Below are 20,084 nucleotides of genomic sequence, written 5' to 3'. Positions count from 1 at the left end.
TGTGTCTCAAGGCGAGTGTGTGAAAAAAAAATAATTCAATACCTTTTGAAACTCACAAACAATAAAGAGGGAAATGGGATGAAAGACAAAGAAAAAAGGTGGAACTTGTAGAATAATCTTTGGTAATTCTGTCTGACTGTAAACATGTGGAAAACAAGACAAACAAGATATACACAGTGTCAAACGTAATAAACGGATTTCTCTTTATACCCCCACCCCAAACCCCAACCCCTGCAAAAATAAACACCTTAGCTGCTATTCACAAATGTCAGTCATTGGAAGAGACATGACATGTACACGTACACGTACAACAGTCGTAAGTTTCAGCCCAAATTTAGACTTCTAAATTTATCTACATGTATCATAGTTGGGTCCAAGGCTTATATTCACTTTCATGTAAGTGTACAAGTTTTGCTGATCATTTAATCTTCTATATTTCTATCATCTATAACTTTCTTGCTTTTGAGTAGTAATTATTTTTGTGTTATATAACTGAATCTCAGTACATGTATGTAAAGCGCTTAGAAAATTACTTGATGATTATTATGCGCTGTATAAATAATAATGATAATAAAATGATAATAATAATGATAATAACAATAACAATAATGATAATGGTAATAATGATAATAATAATAATAATAACAATAATAATAATAATAATAATAATAATAATAATAATAATAATAATAATAATAATAATAATAATAATAATAATAATAATATATTATTATTATTATTATTATTATTATTATTATTATTATTATTATCATCATCTTTATTATTAGAGTTAGAATAATTAGAATTAGAATAAGAATTAGAATTAGAAGAAAAAAGACGAACAGAACCAGGGAAGCAGAAAATGATGATTAGAATAAAGCATTAGAAGAACAACATGTGCAGAACTGAGAGCAGTAGAATAGACGTAAATTTTATTGTATTCTGGAATTGGGAGTGTATGGGTTGCATTGCACACAAATTAGAGGAAAATATAAGAAATAAAGGAAGGAAAGGAAAGTAGAAAAGAGAAGAAAGATTATAAATCCCAAGAACAAAGTTCGTAGTTATTGTCGAATTCAGTGAAAAAGACAGGTAACATTTCATTAAAGGTCGGCTGACAGTGTTACTGAGGTCCTTTTGAACATTGTTCAGTTACCTGAAGTTTGTGTTTAAATTCGCTAAACGTTGGTAATTTTGAAGATTTTCCTCTCAAAGTGAGCGTTTGTATACGCTGATCACTGATGTCTTGCGTAATATCTGGTTAATGTATGTGCATGCGTGCGTTGCGTGTCAATAGCGTAATTTGGCATGTATGTATGTGTGTGCGTATTTACGTCTGTGTATGTGTTTAAGTTTGCATGTAAGTATTAATGTCCGTATGTATATTATGCATAACATGGGTGTGTGTTTTTTGTGTGTGATTATTGTGATAGCACATTGTAGGTATGCATAATAAGAAAGTGGTGTATTGTATTCGCGTGTGTATGCATGTATACGAGCGTGCCGATGAGTGCAGTGTGTTGGTGTGTGAGCAATCTCAAGAAGGCATGCGATGGGCGACAGCATCCTGTCCTTAATAATAATTCTTCACTCATCACGCATCAGCGCTATGGGATCCCATTCATGAAGAATTGAGACCGTTGATCAATCTATTATCACCACTAGAGAGCTGCGGGTGCCCTTCGAAGGATCGGTGTGTACATTTACAGCTCTCCCCTTTCACTCGCACTTTTACTTACGCATTGTGTGGTCTTCTTCGTACAGCGAGCACACAGCGCGCGCCATACCTTCCCTGATATAGTGTAGCATAGCGCCGACTCCCGTTCCGCGCTGGCCAGTGCATCACGTGACACCCATTTGTGATAGATAGCTGGTGTTTGAAGAGACTTACGGACAGCGATCAGTGAACGAGGGTGATACATCACTCACACCATCATTTCCTTTTCTCCCAAGAGAAGAAGATGACGCTAGCAGATGATGATTTGGCTAATCCATATATACGTCTATTTTCACTTGCTTTCTGTTCACTTGAGTCAGTTGATGAAAATACGCGTAAGCTAACGCTTTTAATTTCCTCACTCCACTTGCCTTGACCAATTTCCGTCAGAGATGGGGAGCAAACTTGATTGATATTTCTACCAACACCGACTTATCTCTCCGGCCCTCACATTAAGCTCCTTCAGCGCACGTCCCCAAATGAAACAAAATGCCAAATGACACTCTACACACACCAAGAAGTAAAGCTTGGATACCTCGACGACAGAAAGTTGTTAATATCATACACACACGCATTCGCATCTGCTTTTTATGACTATAACGTTAAACGCACATGTTAAACCAAGGAGGTATGAGAGGCTACCTCAAACGAACCACAACTGGCGAATAACACTTACTAATACGATTTTTCAACAGGTTCTGAATTTTGTTGTGACAACTTGTGACAATAAATGTGTCGTAAATTCTTACTATTGACACTCTTTCGAGAGTATGTCACAACAACATTGGTTAGAATTCGATATTAGCAATTGCAAAAAGTGTATTTATATTTGAACATATCTAAGTATAATAGATTCTTTATAATGTGCACAATGGCGGGTTGTAAGTAGGGCCTACACCTTGTAAATAGAAATACTATAATAATAATAAATGAATATGTTATGTTTGTGCATATTATGTCTAAATAATATAAATAATATTTTACATACATGTAGATATATGTTTAATATGTATACATATAATATGCATGTATGATAAATACACGTGTGTGTGTGTATGTGTGTGTTGTGTCACACACATTATTCGTGCCTATCGAGTGTGCCATCAATTTCTACAGACTTGCCGATTCAACAATGTACCGTTACCGACGATTATGCCAGCATAATTTCTTGTTTCTTTCGACTTTAATGCTAATGGATTCAACCGAAAGGAGAAGGGAGCGAGAGCGGGGGAGGGGGGGGGGGGGAGGAGAAGAGTGAGAATAGAACTGTTGCCACGCCATTTCAGCGGCAATAACTCTCGGCACGTTCCTACACCATAATGCTATTCAGCGTCTTGTTGATTAGCACTGACATGTGTACCACCTGAACGCTCATTTATTAAATATCGCATAAATATGGCGTTCACCAATAATGGGCCCGCGTCCTCACGGCGATTCAGCGCTTCGCTACCCATGTGATTTATCGCCGAAGCGACGTGCGAACATTGTCAACTAAACTTGGCCGGGGAGGATTTTTTTTTTTTTTGGGGGGGGGGGGGGTGGCATGGGAAATCAGATGACAAGAAAATGGGTTAGAATACTTTTAAAGGATCCCTCGCTTGCTTTAATTCCGAAAACATATTTTCTTTTGTGCGTTTTAGGCGATATACTTTAATGTGACAACGCAATTACTTGCATTGTTGATGCCCATTCGAGTCTGCCACTGTGTGAGGGTGTCTATCATACATCAATCAACAATCCAGAATCCAATCATGTTTGTTTTCACTTCACTGCTGCATTATATTCTGCGGATACACACTAATATTGATCACGCTTCGGCTCAACGATTTGAAACGATGACTTTTGTGCGTCAGACCAAGAGAAGGACGAGGAACGATTTTTTTTTTAAAAACTCAGTATACGCATTTAAGCATCTCTCGTTCATCTGGCTCAACTAACACATAATAGTTGACAGCGGTAAAAAACTTGAGATATGAGAAACATAATCCAGAAGGTAATGCACATTAAATATAAGAGATTCTTCTCCCTTGCTCGTTGCCAGGGTGACAGACTTTAAGCGAGGGACGGCAGGAAACGAAACCAACGGTGATCGGTATCTTACGGCTGGTTCGTGATTTTAATTATCGCGCTTAAATGGTTTTCGTTGGTTTTTCTTCTGCTGCCGTGATTTCTCAGAATGAGCCTCGCTGCATTTACTTTCCCACTCTCCCTAATTCTGGCGCGAAAGAATTTGATAGAATATTATCACTCTCTGAACAGTGGGACTTATTCAATCACTTAACCTCGGGGATCAACCATAATAATATTGTACACCCGTCGTCGATGCGTGAGTTCTCCTGTGTGGATTTCACGCTCGATTTGAGCATGACACGAGTCCCGCTCGAGACACAGGAAAAGTTTGGGGAAAATGCAATTAAGATTTCGACAAGACTATAATGATTATGCCATGTATATGGCGAGAGCGGAGGGGGAAAATTATGTAAACATAAATAATGATTCTTTTATGAAACACGTGCGCGCCAAGTTTTAGCTTGTTGAATGCGAGTTCGGAATTGGTGTTTTATCATTATTGTTGTTAAAGTAGACGGTCGTTCAGTGTTTTTTTTTTTTTGTGCCTTAATAGCACTTGATACCATACTTGGATAAAAGTTACATACAATTGTACACACAAGAAATCATGTTTTGTAACCATTTTCTCATTCTGCGCGTTAATACACGATAAAGTAATGAAGACAATGATAACACTTTTTCAAAATTCATATGTTTGAAAGTTCACGCCCTGCAATGAAAGCTGACACGTGCTTTCTCTGAATTTGAGAAAATGACTCTGTGGTATAATGAAAGCCTTTAAAGCCTATTCAATGGCAAAGCTTGAGTTTGATAAACTGTTCTGATTGACGTTCGGGACAACATTCAACAAGACAGAGACCGCGATGTATCTAAGCTGCTCATAATCTCGTTTCTATGGCAACGGTTACCAGGAATCATGATTTTACATGGCAGAACATTAATTTCATTGCCTGCCATTTTCTATCCGGTATCATTCCCTTTCGCTTGATTCATCTTACGGGCCCCCCCCCCCCCCCCTTTCTCTTAAACGAGATGCGTTTGGTATGTGACGGACAACGGATAATTGATGAGCAAAAGTACATTTATAGCTTAATTCTGTGATCGTGAAGTTAAAGGTAATCATGCATTTTTGTTTATTAATTCAGCAAAAGTAGGAAGCGTATAGTCTACACCTTGTAGTTATCGGTAGGAATTGGCTAACCCCTTTGTCCCCGATATATCGTAGCTCCTTATAGGGTTAATTCACGGCACACTTCGTTCAAGCAAGAAATGGGTTAAGCACCACGAGAAGCAGGAGAAGAAACTATTCTGGGTTGAAGGATGGACAATTTTCATCGGTTCATTGAGGTAATAGATGGTACAGATCTCCATGAAGTTCCGTTTGGCGGCGACTAACAAGACATAGGTTTCGGATCAGTGTCCGCTAAATTGGTCCACGAAGTTTGGAATTTCCTGTGAGTGTACGTTCATTGAGAACCGCACTTCAGTTTCGATGCGTTACCCCAATAATATTGTTTCTCTGTTTCTTGTGCCCGTCATGAATATTGGATCTTGAATGTTACGTAACCAGTCGAATTGATGTCAGTCGTGCAATAGAACCCTTGTGTCACCTTTCATGTCAATTTCATCTGCGTGTGTGTGTTCGTGCATGCGTGCGTGTGCGCATGTTTGTCCATGCATTCGTTTATATATTCTTGTAAGTAGGCCTATCATGCTCTTTGATGGGTGCATTACCGCAGAACTGGGGGCACAACGCAGAGTAAGTGCGTGCGAACATCTTCAACGACAGCAACAAAGAACTTGTCATCGTAAGATATTAAACGAGCGCTTGATAGTCAAACGCACCGAACCATCAATGCGGGTGTTTCTGGGAGTTTTGTGAAGAAAAGAATCGGCGGAAGTATGGCTGTCTTGATGAGTGAAACTGCATATGAGACGAAAAGGAGTGAAAGAAAGAGAGATGAAGAGAAATAAATATAGAAAGACATAGATGAATACATAAAAACAGATCATGACTAGCCATCTATAGAGAGCTAGATATACCTGTAGGTAAATAATATAGAGGGAGAAAGACAAAGAAAGACAGAAAGAGAAGGGGAGTGACAGAGGGAGGGAGAGAAAGAAGACGGACAAAGTCACACACACACACACACACACACACACACACACACAAACATGCAGAGAGAAAGAGAGAGGGAGTGATGTGTGGATGAGTATTTCCCCTAAACCTAAAAGCTGAGGTAAGCTTCTCTGACTTCTTTGTGCTTCGTTTTGGATACCCACGCTTGACACCAAATGAGTATACGTTCAGTCATTATATTTGGTGACTGAGTAAGAATATTAATGACTGACCATTTTCTATGGACTTGGACACAGGTACCAACTTGTGTTCATTCCGACTAAGGCTAGTAGTCACTGCATGTACCGTCCTATGATTTGCACTACTATACTACTGCTATATTATTTAATCTTTATCAACTGATTATCTTTACTTTCATTCTTATCCTTTTTTATAATTACTACTACATCACAGTGGCAGTGTCATATCATAATTTTTTATTATTTTTTCTAGGAAAAGTTATACAATGAGAGTCTATTTTTCCTGTGAATTTACGTTAGAAGTGGGCCTCATGACTTCACACTCAATATGCCGATTTCAATATTTGGGATTATACACTTCTGATCACTTCCCCTTGAAGAGAATGTGAAAAGAAAAAAGAAAATATCATTACTCCGTATTTATACAGTACAACCAATACTCTTTAACAATTGATTCAAAATTATTTGTCTTACTCTGCATGTCACTTTTAGATGTAATATTGCTCGTTATCCATAGTTTTAGGGGAAGAATGTGAAAACTGGTTGTTGTTGTTTTAGATTGAACTGAGCCTTTTCAGTAGGTAATAACAAGTCAACTGTACTTGGAAATTCTTACATTCAACGAGAAGAACTTCAACGTTCTGCGCTCCACGAACCCAAGGAAAGAAGTAGGACACTTGACGTCCGCATTGACTACAATGTCCAAGTCCGTGACATGTAACGAGTAAATGTCATTCCAATCTTCAAGATAGAGTTCCCTCGCCATTAATGATTAAAGACTAGACGAGTTAGACCAATATCCTCTCTGTACCGAATAGAGTCGCAGCCGGGCTCTTTCGCCATACCAGGTTTTGTTTACAGGATCGGGAATCAGCAGACAGCGGTAAATTCACACCCTCACCGGGTCGCACATTTGAATAAATGTTTACCTTATGTCGGTAAGCCAACCTTATTGCCGTCTCCCCCCGGTATCTCGTTCTCGCTCCGCCGGAGAAGGAGAAGATGAAGATGATGAAGAGAGGGGGGTAAAAAACCAGCACCCTGGGTCGGCGAGGAGGGCGTACAAGGCCAATGAAATGTTATGACAATTCGGGGGAGATGTTAGTGTGTTCCGCGCTGTAAAAAAAAAAGAAAAAAAAAAGTGACGTATCTATCTTTACCCTCCCTAATCTCACTCGCGTCCCTTCTTTTCAGTCTTCATGTGATATGCATGGCTCGCTGGCATGGTGGCGAAACGAATCCCCCCGGATGTTTGTGTAGCATCCTGGCTGGCGCACTCATGGGCACGGTGGTACGGTGGCCGTGACTTGGGGACTGGTCGTCTCCTCGCTGCCTTCAGCTCGACTTGACAGCTCTCCTTAACAAAGACAGCAAGCTGGCAAACGACACGGATTTCATGGTAATTGTGTAACAGTAGCGTGCACCCCAGGATTATGGCCCTTAAAAGGAGGTGGTCCTTGCTTGCCTATTGCTGCGAGGGCTTTCGAACAAGGAATGTGCCCAATTTGAGCTCTAACGTCGTGACTCGTGTGGTAAACACAATACAACATTCCATTTCAGGTCACAATGTCTAATTCCGAACATGATGGATCAAATACTTGTTTTTCCTGTTCCCTATGATAAAGCGAATGAAAGGTCCAGGCGTTAAAATGATGCAATAAAATCAATGATTTTTCCCGTTTTAACAGCAAAGGTTAAAAGCATGCCTAGGTTCGACATTCTCCAACAAAATGTAATTTGTAAGTACAGAACATACACACACGTCCACATGAGTAAATAATATCAATCTACCGCTCTTGCTGCGTATATTATTACATGGATAAGGCACTGTCTCGAATTCACTGCAATTATTAGATTACTTGCGCTAGAAGTGAATGACTGCACTTGGGTAAATGGCAGAATGGAAAAGACTCAGGACTCTTTAGAAGGAGATCCAAGCTTTAACCCATTTGTGAGTTTTGAGTGGCGATTGCCACAGAATCCCTCACAGCGTTGTACACACTGGCACAGACAGGGTTAATTACTGTTTATCCGTTAATAGACAAGATATTTCTATCAAATATGCCTCTCATAAACGAGGAATATAAACTTTTAAATGGGTTCCCGTCAATGGTGTAGAAATCATTATTGTCAGTATCTTTTTGGACCACAACGCTTTGATTTTACAGAATACCCTGAGACGGAGAATTTTCTATTATCGTTATTTTCAATATCATTTATTTAAAAATCTCATTTTTTGTCCTCATAATTGTTTTACACCAGATTAAAAGAAATATCGTAATTACATCTACATAGGTATGTGTGTGTATGTGTGCGTAATTTTCATTATTACATAACATGGGACGGCCCTTGATAAACTATTTCAGAGGGAAAGAGAGAGTGAGGAAAAAAGTATGTTTTAACATATCTTCTTCAATCACTTTCTTCATCGTATTTCAATCAAACAAGAAACAAATAACGGATTTCTGACAAGAATGGCCTGTTTTTATCACCAAACCTTACCCTCGCCTTCTGCTCGGAAGGGCCACTTATTGTACGCACCCTCCGTCCGTACCGACCCTACGCCACTTCCCAACGAATCATCTCCTCTAGCGTAAACAATACCTCCAATTAAATACTAAGAGGTCAGAGGTCAAGTCGGGTCAGGTCGAGGTCAGGTCGGTCAATGCAGCGGAGAAGCGCCAGCTTCAAGTTCAACGTCTGGTCGTCATTCATTCATTCATCACTGTAAAAGGATGTAATCAACGGCCATGCAAAAGCCCTTGAAGGTTTTGGTTTGCAATTTATTGCACCGGTTGTTTGCAAAGGGCGTATGGTAAACATTACGTCCAAAGAAGAGGTACTACTACTGCTACTACTACTCCTACACAACGTGGCATACAAACATCCTGTTTATCGGGGGGGGGGGTGGTCATCTTTGAGGTCAGTATTGCTCTTTGATTGTCTATAAAGTCTGCTAAAGTTTACATTTGGCACATCGTAACCAAACAGTGGACAGCAGATTCTGAAATCTTGATTTGTGCTCAGTTTGCAGATCATTTTTTTAAATGCATTTCAGTATATTATTATATGTAACCTTGTATTATTTCGTGTTGTTTTTATGCAAGTCCCCTTTGCAAATCAGTACTTTAACTGAAAGGACTACCCTGTGAAAATCAACGAAATAAACGAATAACCGAATGAAGGAATAGATAGATAGATAGATAAATAAATAAATAAATAAATAAATAAATAAATAAATAAATAAATAAATAAATAAATACATAAATAAATAAATAAAAGTAAAAGAGAAATATAGGCCATGGTCGTCGGCCCCAAGGTCTTTACGCCCCCCGCGTTGACCCCATTGAACATGACACATCCTCATCCGGTTCCTCATGACCTCGTATTTAATAGTTCCCTTCACTTCTTTGACCCACGGGCGGCCTCTGAGGGCACAATGATTACTCAAACATTTAAAAGAAAAAGATGCAAAAAAAAATTCAGCATAATTAGACTTTACCTGGAAGGTGAAGTTCGCAGTATGAATCGCGACTATTGTTTAAGGGTTTTTTTTTCTCATTATTACAAACTAATGTTGTTTTGAAATTGCCAATTCCTATATTGATCTAAATGTTATACTCTCCCTTTTTTTGCATACTCTGTATCACTTTGTTTTTATGCGTTATCGTATTTGGAGAAAGAAAATGCAGAAATAAACCAAAATAAACCAACCAAACCAAGTCCTGTTTGCTTACCTGCTTGTTTGTTTGTTTCTATTTGATGCAAGCACTTTGTGTGCTAAAGTTCTGATGGCGATCATCCGCGATTACGCAGTGGGTAGTATCACCAGAAAATCTGTGACGATGATTTTTTTTTTAACTATAAATGCTTCAAATGGAACATCGGCACAACAGAAGACTAGATGCATAAAGCAAGATATAACATCTGATTGACGCGTAATGTCGGCACACTTTCAAGATAACTTCAGTTTGAACAGTTATGACAATGGTTTCAACTAAGTCTAATTCGTTAACTCCACAATCTCATAGACAAAACTTTGATACCTATTTAATCAGTAATCCGCTGTGGGTGTAAATGAACATAAAGTTTAATAATGACGGACCTTGGAGGCTAGCATCCTTACTTACCATAAAAGGGAAACAAGTCCAGACTAGAAGAAACATTCGCATGGCCAAGACAACTAAATACTGCCCCCTATTGGTTGACCAAAATTAGTATGCCATCAAGACATAGGGGTCAAACAACTTTGCAATCTTCAATGACAGGTATATGGGGATAAGAGGCACTGTGAGAATACAGTGCCTTGTGCCAGTTTTAATTCACGCTAAATAGGAAATGCATATAGAAACAAAACAAATAAAAACAAATGGGCACTTATGGGCTGCAACGTGTGAACGAAATTGATTAAAGCGATTCCAAATATTCCAAAATATGTTATTATGTGTGAAACTTAAACATGAATTTCGTCTAATGTGTCTTTATTTTAGCTGTCCCTCCCCCCCCCAAAAAAAAAAATCAGATAAAAGATTATAGTGAGAACACCAAAATAGATAGAAACTGCGGTTAAGATTACAACAGCTTATCCTATATGTTATAAATAGATTAAATGCAAAAACAGGTACAATGTATATTCATTCTTATCAGTTTGAGACATTAAATTCAATTCAATTCATTCAAACTTTATTTTCACTTTTTCTTTCCAACAGAATGTACAAGAAACAATATTATGAGTTTGGCATGGGAGTAACAAAATATACATAACCAGACAGGATTAACAACATGTTCATGTCTACATGATCAGTACAAAAAAGATACAGACACTCTATACACACTCTGCGAAAAAAAAAGTGGAGGTACCCACTCAAAAGACTAAGCTTGTATCATGTGGGTACCTCTGAGGGAAAGGGGGAAATAAGGGGGTGAAAAGCTTACAACTACAAAGAGTGCGGGATTAAAGCTGTTGGGAAAATGGTTAGAATGTATGTGATAATCTTAGTAATATGTTCTTCAAAATCTCACTTGTTATGTATCTAATGCACTCTCATTATTTTTCAGAACTTAATACAACATTTATAACTAAACAAAGCAAAAGAACAAAGCAACAGCACGTATGCAAAAAAAAAAAACAATGTTTCGAGATTGTATAGAGTGACGGGGAATGAGACTCAGAATAAAAGAAGGAAAGAAACATACATACAGACAAACAAAGAGAAATAAAAGGTAAAACGCTCAAAGTGTAGACAAGTTTATATCAATGCTCAAAACTCACTTATTCTATCAATCGTAATATTATTTCCTTTTGTGTTATATCACAATATTCGTAAATATATTCTGCATTCTAATTCACCTCTTTTCTTCAGTATCAATGTGCTTAGAAAATCTAATGTTCGTATTAAGCGCTGTAAAATTTAACTACTATCATTCATATTATTAGATAGATAGAGAAGCATCGTTTCCTACGGTGGATATATAACGACAGGAATGAAAACAATAAAAAAGAAGGGCATGCAAGATGCTAAAGCTTGGCGAAGGTAAGAAAATGAAATGTACTAAAAAAAAAAGACACGCAAGAATTAAATCTTTAAGAATATAAGGGTGTAACGTGTAGAGTGTAAAAGTGAAGGTTAATGGCCAGAAACATAATAAAAACAGATTTAAGTTAATGAGCAAACTACAGCCCCTTCCGGCTTTACGGGGTGCTCTCCCCTTTTCTGCAATTATGTCCGACAGCTGAATATTATCTATATCGGTCTAAAAAAAAAAAAAAAAAAAAGAAGAAGAATGCATTTTTTCAGTGAGGAAGGAACCGTGACCACATCATGTCTCTATCTTACTTCCAAATAATAATTCCTATACGTTTTATACACTTCTATGCAGTTACTAGAATGGACATGCTGTTGCTGAAAATGAAATGATTATCCTTAGTTTGGGAGCAAGACTAACTTCATGATTCCCATCATGATGTATCAGGGCAGCGCCTGCTGTCAACCTCCCTCCCAGATAGTTCTATATTATAGTGCTGAGGGGGTAATTCCTCGGATGCTTGCCTGCATATATACACACGTCTGACGCTGAGGCGTAAACACCGTGTAAGACGATGGCGTCGCCGGTCAGAGTTGCATGCAACCTCGCTCCCCCTGGCGCTTACAGGAGTTAATGCCCTAGAGGCCATTGCCATCAGAATCTGAATGATGTAGGACCTAGTGAAAGAACGAGTATTTAAGACAAACGCAAACCTTGCTTCCTGTCAAAGTCTGGGTACGGCTCCGTCCCCCCCCCCCCCGTCACTTTCAGTGAGGGAAGACAAAAACTGAAACATTGTAAAAGACATTTATGAGCTTTATTCACTGTTATCATAGTAATACTGATATATTTAAATGATTATATTGCGCCAAATAAACTCTTTCAAGGCGCATACATAGTCAAGGTCTTGCGCTATTTTGCGAAACAGCGAAACCAGATGACAGTTATAGAAAGAAGACAATTGCCTATAGTTTTCACTTGTATTTGAACCGTGAGTTTCCTGAACGTCAGCTGACTCTTGTCAAAAAGAAAGAAAGAAAGAAAGAAAAAAAGGTGAACTCACCCCTGCAAAAAGTTTGCGGGATCAGAAACTAACAATTGCAAAACATTCGTGCGAACAAAATGTGTCGCAACATTTCCTCCTATTTGGGAATACAATCAGTGTCCAACGCAAGGGCAGAGAGAGAGAGAGAGAGAGAGAGAGAAATCAATGGAAGCAGACAGACAGAAAGAGAATGTGTAATGTGTGTGTATGTCTGTGTATGTCTGTGTATGAGAGAGAGAGAGAAAGAGAGAGAGAGAGAGAAAGGAACCGCGTAAAAGAATGGCGTCCTACTTAAACATGCAAAGGATAAAAAAATAAAATCATAAAAAGTAAACTGTTGACATAATTTGATTTTAAAATGCATAATATTTGGCTTCCGTCAATAATTCTAAGAAACAAAATTAGACTTATACGTTGAAGTAAAAAAAAAATCCAAACAAACAAACAAACACAACAAAAACATTAAAACACGTTTGTAAGTTGGTGCGGAGGCACTTCTTGCAAGCATATTTGTATACATGAACAGTATTCATGATTCATGACAACTTTTTTTCAAACGCATGGATCACGATATCTCGTAAAATTAGTGTATTATTTATCGAGCATTAGTTGTTTACAAGAGACAATTGGATGTGGCGTCTCTCACTATCTCCGTCAAAAAAAGGAGAAAAATACATGAATGCAAAGAGCGTCTCCCGTGGAGAAAAACATACGTCATTCGTTATTGTGACAGGCGCGCCGAGTTCAAAGACACTGTAAAAAGATGAACATTTTATCATCGTGAATTTTCAAAAGTTTTTTATTGCGCGTGAGAAGCACAGCAATTTACGTCACCCGTCGCTAGCTCCGTCGAGATGAACTTAAAGTCGTGTTATCCAGTGTGAGGACATGTTGCGAGACGGAGTGAGCAGATATATATGCTGATTCACTCATACTCAGTAATAAAAAATTGTATGTGTGTGTGTATGTGTGTGTGCGCGGCGAGCGCACTCTCTCTGTGCCCTTCTTTCTCCCCCTCTCTCAACGATTCCGAGAATCATCAAATCGAATCTATCTATTTGAATGTCACTGCTCCCTAAGGCACCAATACGGATTTATATTCAGCGAAAATAAATAGATGAAATAAATGAAAACGAAACTAGAGAAAATGATTTTTTTTTTCTGAACTAACTTTAGCTCATTTCATATTTCTTTAGTGCTAAATCTGTAGTTATCGCCAGAAAATACAAATGAGCCTGACGGATTTATAGGGACTTGTAGTAAGAAAACAACAGACAACATGGCGCCCACTGGTCTTGCAGTGCGATGCGCGTTACGCGCCGAGTTTATAGCAATCTTCGATCTGTATGCTTATAGCGCTTGTGACTGCCAGGCAAGACTAAACAGTATCGTGTACTGGTAATGAACGTCATCATGTCAAAAACAACACAACGGTCAGTGACTTCTCAGACTCCTTTTCATTTATCCCTCTTTTTTATCTTAAAGTCTCTCTTTCCCTCTCTTCCATTCAGTCTCCACATCATTCCTGCCTAGTACACAACGTTGCTCTTTTTCTTTAAATGCTTTTTTTTTTCATGCTGCCCGTACACGAGTCAGCGACACGCCGCCAGCAGGTCTCCCGTTTGTTACGGGGGCTTGACCCCAGACGTGGCGGTTTACATTCTGGAGGAATACACCAAACAAAAGTCGGAACCGTCCCCCGCTCCCTGATACGCGTAACGATTGAGGATGTGTATACACATCCGCAATGACACGCTTTTGGTCTCAACTGGCTCTCTGGAGGTCATTGACACACTACCAGCTAGAAATGTTTCTCCTTCTGTCAATTTCTTGTCCATTTTATTATCTCTCTTATTTTTTTTCTGTGTGTGTGTGTGTGTTGACGATCATGCAATGTCGTAAAAAAAAGAAACATCCCGCCTGTGTTTCTGTCGCACGTGTCAGAATAATCAGAGAACCATGTGGAAGAACTTGCTATCGATTAAAGGAGACTGAAATAGCTGTTATTGAAGATCATACACATGCACATGAAATTAGAAATGCAACATAACGGGCTAAAAAGACACCGGAAAACGCCAGATCTTATTTACATTCAGCGCATGCGCAAATAAAGGTCAACCTGAGAAATATTATCGTCAATGAGAAACAGACACTGTAATGAGGATTGTCAGGGACAACGCCTGAACAGTAAATACTGTTTCTTGACGTTTCAGTGAGAGAACATTCCTTGTTACCATAAAAGCAAGTAGGATTACGTCAGTAGGGGATATCTAGATTTGCAACTGTTTTGTTTCTATGGTTTTATACAAATTACGTGGTTCGAATCCTGCCCGAACAACACCACTAGACACAATGGTTTATTCTGTGGCAAATTACCACAATCATCATGGCAAGAATTATTACCAAGTTGCATCAATTCCTCAGATTCTTGTGTCTATCGTGGAAAAAAAAAATCGAATTTCTCACTTGAATAGTTTGTTGCGAATTTCGTACGTATTGAACACTGCATAATGCTACCTAATCATGATAATTATCTGGGTTGTTTTTTCTATTTCATTTTCAACCATTCTGAACGAATGAGGGACAAAAATGTAATTAACAAATTCATTCTGGGTGAAAATTGGAAGATAATTTCCAATCGATCTATTCATCTGTCTATCCATCTCTCTACTTATCTATCTATTATTTCTATAGATAGATAGATAAATAGATAGATAGATAGATAAATAAATAGATAGATAGATAGGTAGATAGATAGACAGATAGACAGATAGATATAAAGATAGATAAAATATGAAAAGATGAGATTTTGATGCACCATTAGCGTCCAACAACTTTTAATTGCTGCATTGAATTTTCGGTCCGCCACGGGTCTTGTTAAGGGTCTCTGACAAGAATGTTGAAAGCGCTTGACGCACTGAAAATATGGTGCAACCATGACCATTAAAAGTTGCTGGACGCTATGCTTTACAATCTCTTCCTTTCATCTTTGTGTACTGGAATCAACACATCGTAGATCGATCGATCGATCGATCGATCGATAGATAGATAGATAGATAGATAGATAGATAGATGTACTATGTATGTATGTATGTAGATGTATATTATGTATAAATTACTGATCGTTTCTTTTATATTGCTACACAAACTGTTACACTCCAGAAGGTTATGTAAGTTCCTCAAGTAATAAGTAGTTATAAGCATACTCGTATCAGGGAGGTTTAGTGTATTCTGAATTTCAGTCTTGTAACATTATATTGTTGGTGATTACACAGTCAGGAAATGGATCTATGTAATCTGTGAACAAGTTATAGTTGTCGATGTCATGATATTGAATCAGTCGGCAGCAATCTTCAAGATTGGAACGGAGGGGAGAGTATACGAACCATCGTTGGGAAGAGAAAATACGTATTGTTTTGAATCACTGTTACAATCAGTCTACGGACTATAGTATTTATGAAAGGATTCAATTTGTGATGAAATCTTCTCGCCTAGCTAATCATCGCCATCGATGGGCTATCGGTACTTTTTTCTCCTTGGAAACTGTATGAACAAGAATGTCCTATTGGAAATAAAATTTCATTTGAATTGAATTGAATTGAATTGAATTGAATTGAATCGAATGGAATTGAATTGAATTGAATAGAATAGAATTGAATAGAATTGAATAGAATTAAATAGAATTGAATAGTATACAAATAGTGAATAGTCACGAGTGCAATGGTACGAGATTTCGCACGAGGTGAAAGATAGAGGCGCTCTATTCAACGAGGCGAAGCCGAGTTGAATAGTGCGCCTCATCTTTCACCGAGTGCGAAATCTCGTTCCATTGCACGAGTAAAGACCATACACTATTTGATTTATACAACGTCCAAGTAGATCTTTTTGGTCTAAGTAGGCCTAGAAGTCTATATATGTATGAAAAATATAGCCATACTTACACATGTGGATCCACTGCGATTCTTCTTCTGGCTTGTGCAATCAGTGTACATGTGAGATGTGTAGATCAGGTCGACAGCTACACTCTAGCGCTCATACACGTACACTAGCACTACGTAGGCCTACGTACGCGCATGCATGTACCACACACGTACCTGCGCTAGCTGCATGCGACAGTACACGCAGTACCGTACAATTTCTCGAACCGTGGAATAGAACGAAAAAATCGAACCAAGTTGCACGCAAAAATAGAACCAAAATTGCACGGCGCGTTGAATGGAGTACTTATTTGATAACACGTCACCAACAATCCTCCAATCAAATTACAAGGATCTACTTGGACGTTGTATAAAATTGAATAGAATTGAATAGAATAGAATAGAATAGAATAGAATAGAATAGAATTAAATTGAATTGAATTGAATTGAATTGAATTGAATTTAATTGAATTGAATTGAATTGAATTGAATTGAATTGTGCTCAAACTAACTTGTCACATCCTTCACATTCACGACCCAACCGGCCGATATAGCACACTCGACCAACCTTGACGATCGATGGGCGTGGCACAGGTATTTTTTAACGATGGTATGTAATCCAGACCGTTTATTTCTGTATTGAGCACAGGTATCATAAGAACGTAAGAACAGTATAAGATGACGAGATCCATCGAAGATATCTGTTGATTGCTGCCTTTTTACTTCTTTCCAAATAGAAAAAATAGATGCATATGTATGTTCAATACATAGAATATTCTATAGATAGATAGACAGATAGATAGATAGATAGACAGATAGATAGATAGACAGATAGATAGATATATAGATAGATAGATAGATAGATAGATAGATAGATAGATAGATAGATAGATAGAGATTGATAGAGAGATAGAGATAAATGAATGAATAAATGAATAGACTCATACAGACAGACAGACATATTAAATACATGTAGAGAAAGGCAAAAAGATTGAAATAAACAGAGGAGAAGGAATGTTTTTAACAGTTTGATTCTCTTGTACCAGAATGTTTTCAGCACTTCGTGTTAGATGTTGAAGCTGTTACTAAGCAATTCATATCTTTTTAGATTGATACTGAAATTGATACTCTATTCAGCCTAGATTTCGTGTGGCCTTCCTGTGTTTGTCTTTTGCGAACGACAAGCAGTCACCAAGATGGATCAATGTTTACGATGATCAGAGTGGGAGAATGTTCAGGCCACTGATAAACCAAAAAATGAGAAAACTTGTCGCCTCGTCTTTGGAGAAATGTGATCTGAATACAAGTACCACGACGAGAAGGGAAGTATCCATACCAATACTGATTTGCCTCGTCGTTAATGTACATGAAAAAAAAAAATGCCTGGTGCCATATCAGTCTCGTAATTACAGCGCGCGCGGCTGTACTTAGCCATCATAGAAGGAGATCAGCTTGCTGCGTACTGTAATAGTTTCTATCTCGTGTGTGCGTTGTACTATGTGTGTGTGTGTGGGGGGGGGGGTATGAGGGAGAAAAAATTAAAAAGGATACAAAATTGCTGAAACTTTACCCAATTTACGACTCTCACTAACCGATGAGTAGGGGGGAAAACGGAAGTGATAGCTTCATACTTTTTTTTTTTCTGAGCTGCTTTTCTGCTAAGCTCTGACGTTTATTGGACCGTCGAAGAGATCTCTGTCAGGGTCGAGTTTCGGCGTTAGGTCGAGACAGACATCTGCCGAGTGTATTTAGGAGATCGTAAAGAGCATCCTTTTCCGCATACGGTTTCCAATAAAGTGTTTGAACATTTCCCGAAACGATGACCTGTTTGCACGAATCTCACAGTCTCCCTCCTTCTCTCTCTCTCCTTATCTTCTCCTAACTTTGTCTGTATCTCTTTCTCATTTTATCATACTTTTCTATTTTCTCTCTTCTTCTCTCCTTCCCTGTTTTGACTTTTAACTCAAGAACACTGTCTTGGTAGATCCTCTAATCTCTTAGTGTTTAACATTCCCAGTATAAGTTACACGTCTTAAGTGTACCTTGAAATTTTGTTGTAATATGCTATTCCTCTGCAGTAAAACCTTTCATCTCCTTTTCATGACCCTTCGATTTTGCAAATCTAAAGGGGATGGCTAGTAACTTATCAGTGGGAATGCTGGGGGATGGTTGTTCCAATCCTTGTGGGATTCATTTAAGAGTACATTATATATCTATTGTTGTGTGAAAATTATTTGCTTCAGATATATAACGTACTCTTAAATGAATCCCTCAAGGATTGGAACAATCATCCCCCAGCATTCCCACTAATTCCCACTGATCAGTTACTAGCCATCCCCTTTGATGTTTAACATTCGGAGAATACGTTACACGTCTGAATTTCGAATTGTACCTTGAAATGTTGTTGTAATATCTAATTCCTCTGCAGTAAAACCTTTCATCTCTCTTTTATGACCCTGCGATTTCACAAATTAAAATGTCCACTTCAAAGAACGTGATTAGATGTACGAATTAACAGTATTTATCGCAAATTGCAAACTCAGTTGATATACAATGTTATAGATACATGAATTTCACATATACATTGGCGCTCTGATTTTGATATCGATGTGTTTATCCGCCAAATAATTCAAACTTGGACACAAAAAGGCATACAAATCACACTAATCTCCAAGTCTTAATGACATGCATGATTAAAGGCAATAATTAATGTGTTCATATCTTCCTGACAGGAGTAAATCGAGATATACTCCACATGTTTACATGCATACGTGCATGCATATGACTCATGACTACAATGCGTGGAAATACGTTCTGAATGTTTATGTTCTTTTCGAAAAATGAAATAAAGTTTGCATTGAATTGAATAATATGGGCAGATAAAACACATTATAGTGTATGGAGCACTTGTATTATAAGAAGTATCACGGCCTTGTAACCCAGATTTCTATTAACTTTTGACGATCCTAGTTCACCTGAAAAAAAAAAAAAAAAAAATCCCTTCATTAATTGTAACGGCCATAACTTTTTTTGTTGTTCTTTAATCGGTTTGATCAATCAGGGTTGCCGTAATTTCACGAAGCATAGACTGAACGCTGTCCAGCTCTCTCCAGTGTGTGTACGTATCAAGAATTCTCTTAGGTACGTATGCGTGTGCGATGGGTGTGTGCGTGCACGCACGCGCGCGCATTGGCTTGGGCATGCCTGTGGGTGTATTCATCCATGTGTACTGAGTATTATTTGCAACTCCATTTTTACTTTCGCTTAGGAAGGAGGTTATGTTTTCATCGGGGATTGTTTATTTGTTTGTTTGTTTGTCTGTCTGTCTGTCTGTGTGCAAAATAACTCAAAAAGGTTCAGTTCAGTTCAGTTCAAAAAGGTGTGGACAGATTTGGATGAAAATTGCAGGAAAAGGTGATAATGACACAACGAACAGATGATTAAATTTTGGTAGTGATCCGAAAATTTTTATGGATTTTTGAAAGATTTT

This window comes from Diadema setosum, chromosome 9 (assembly GCF_964275005.1).
Source record: "Diadema setosum chromosome 9, eeDiaSeto1, whole genome shotgun sequence".
In the NCBI taxonomy this organism is placed as follows: domain Eukaryota; kingdom Metazoa; phylum Echinodermata; class Echinoidea; order Diadematoida; family Diadematidae; genus Diadema; species Diadema setosum.
The sequence above is the reverse complement of the archived record's forward strand: the minus strand, read 5'-3'. Positions refer to the sequence as shown.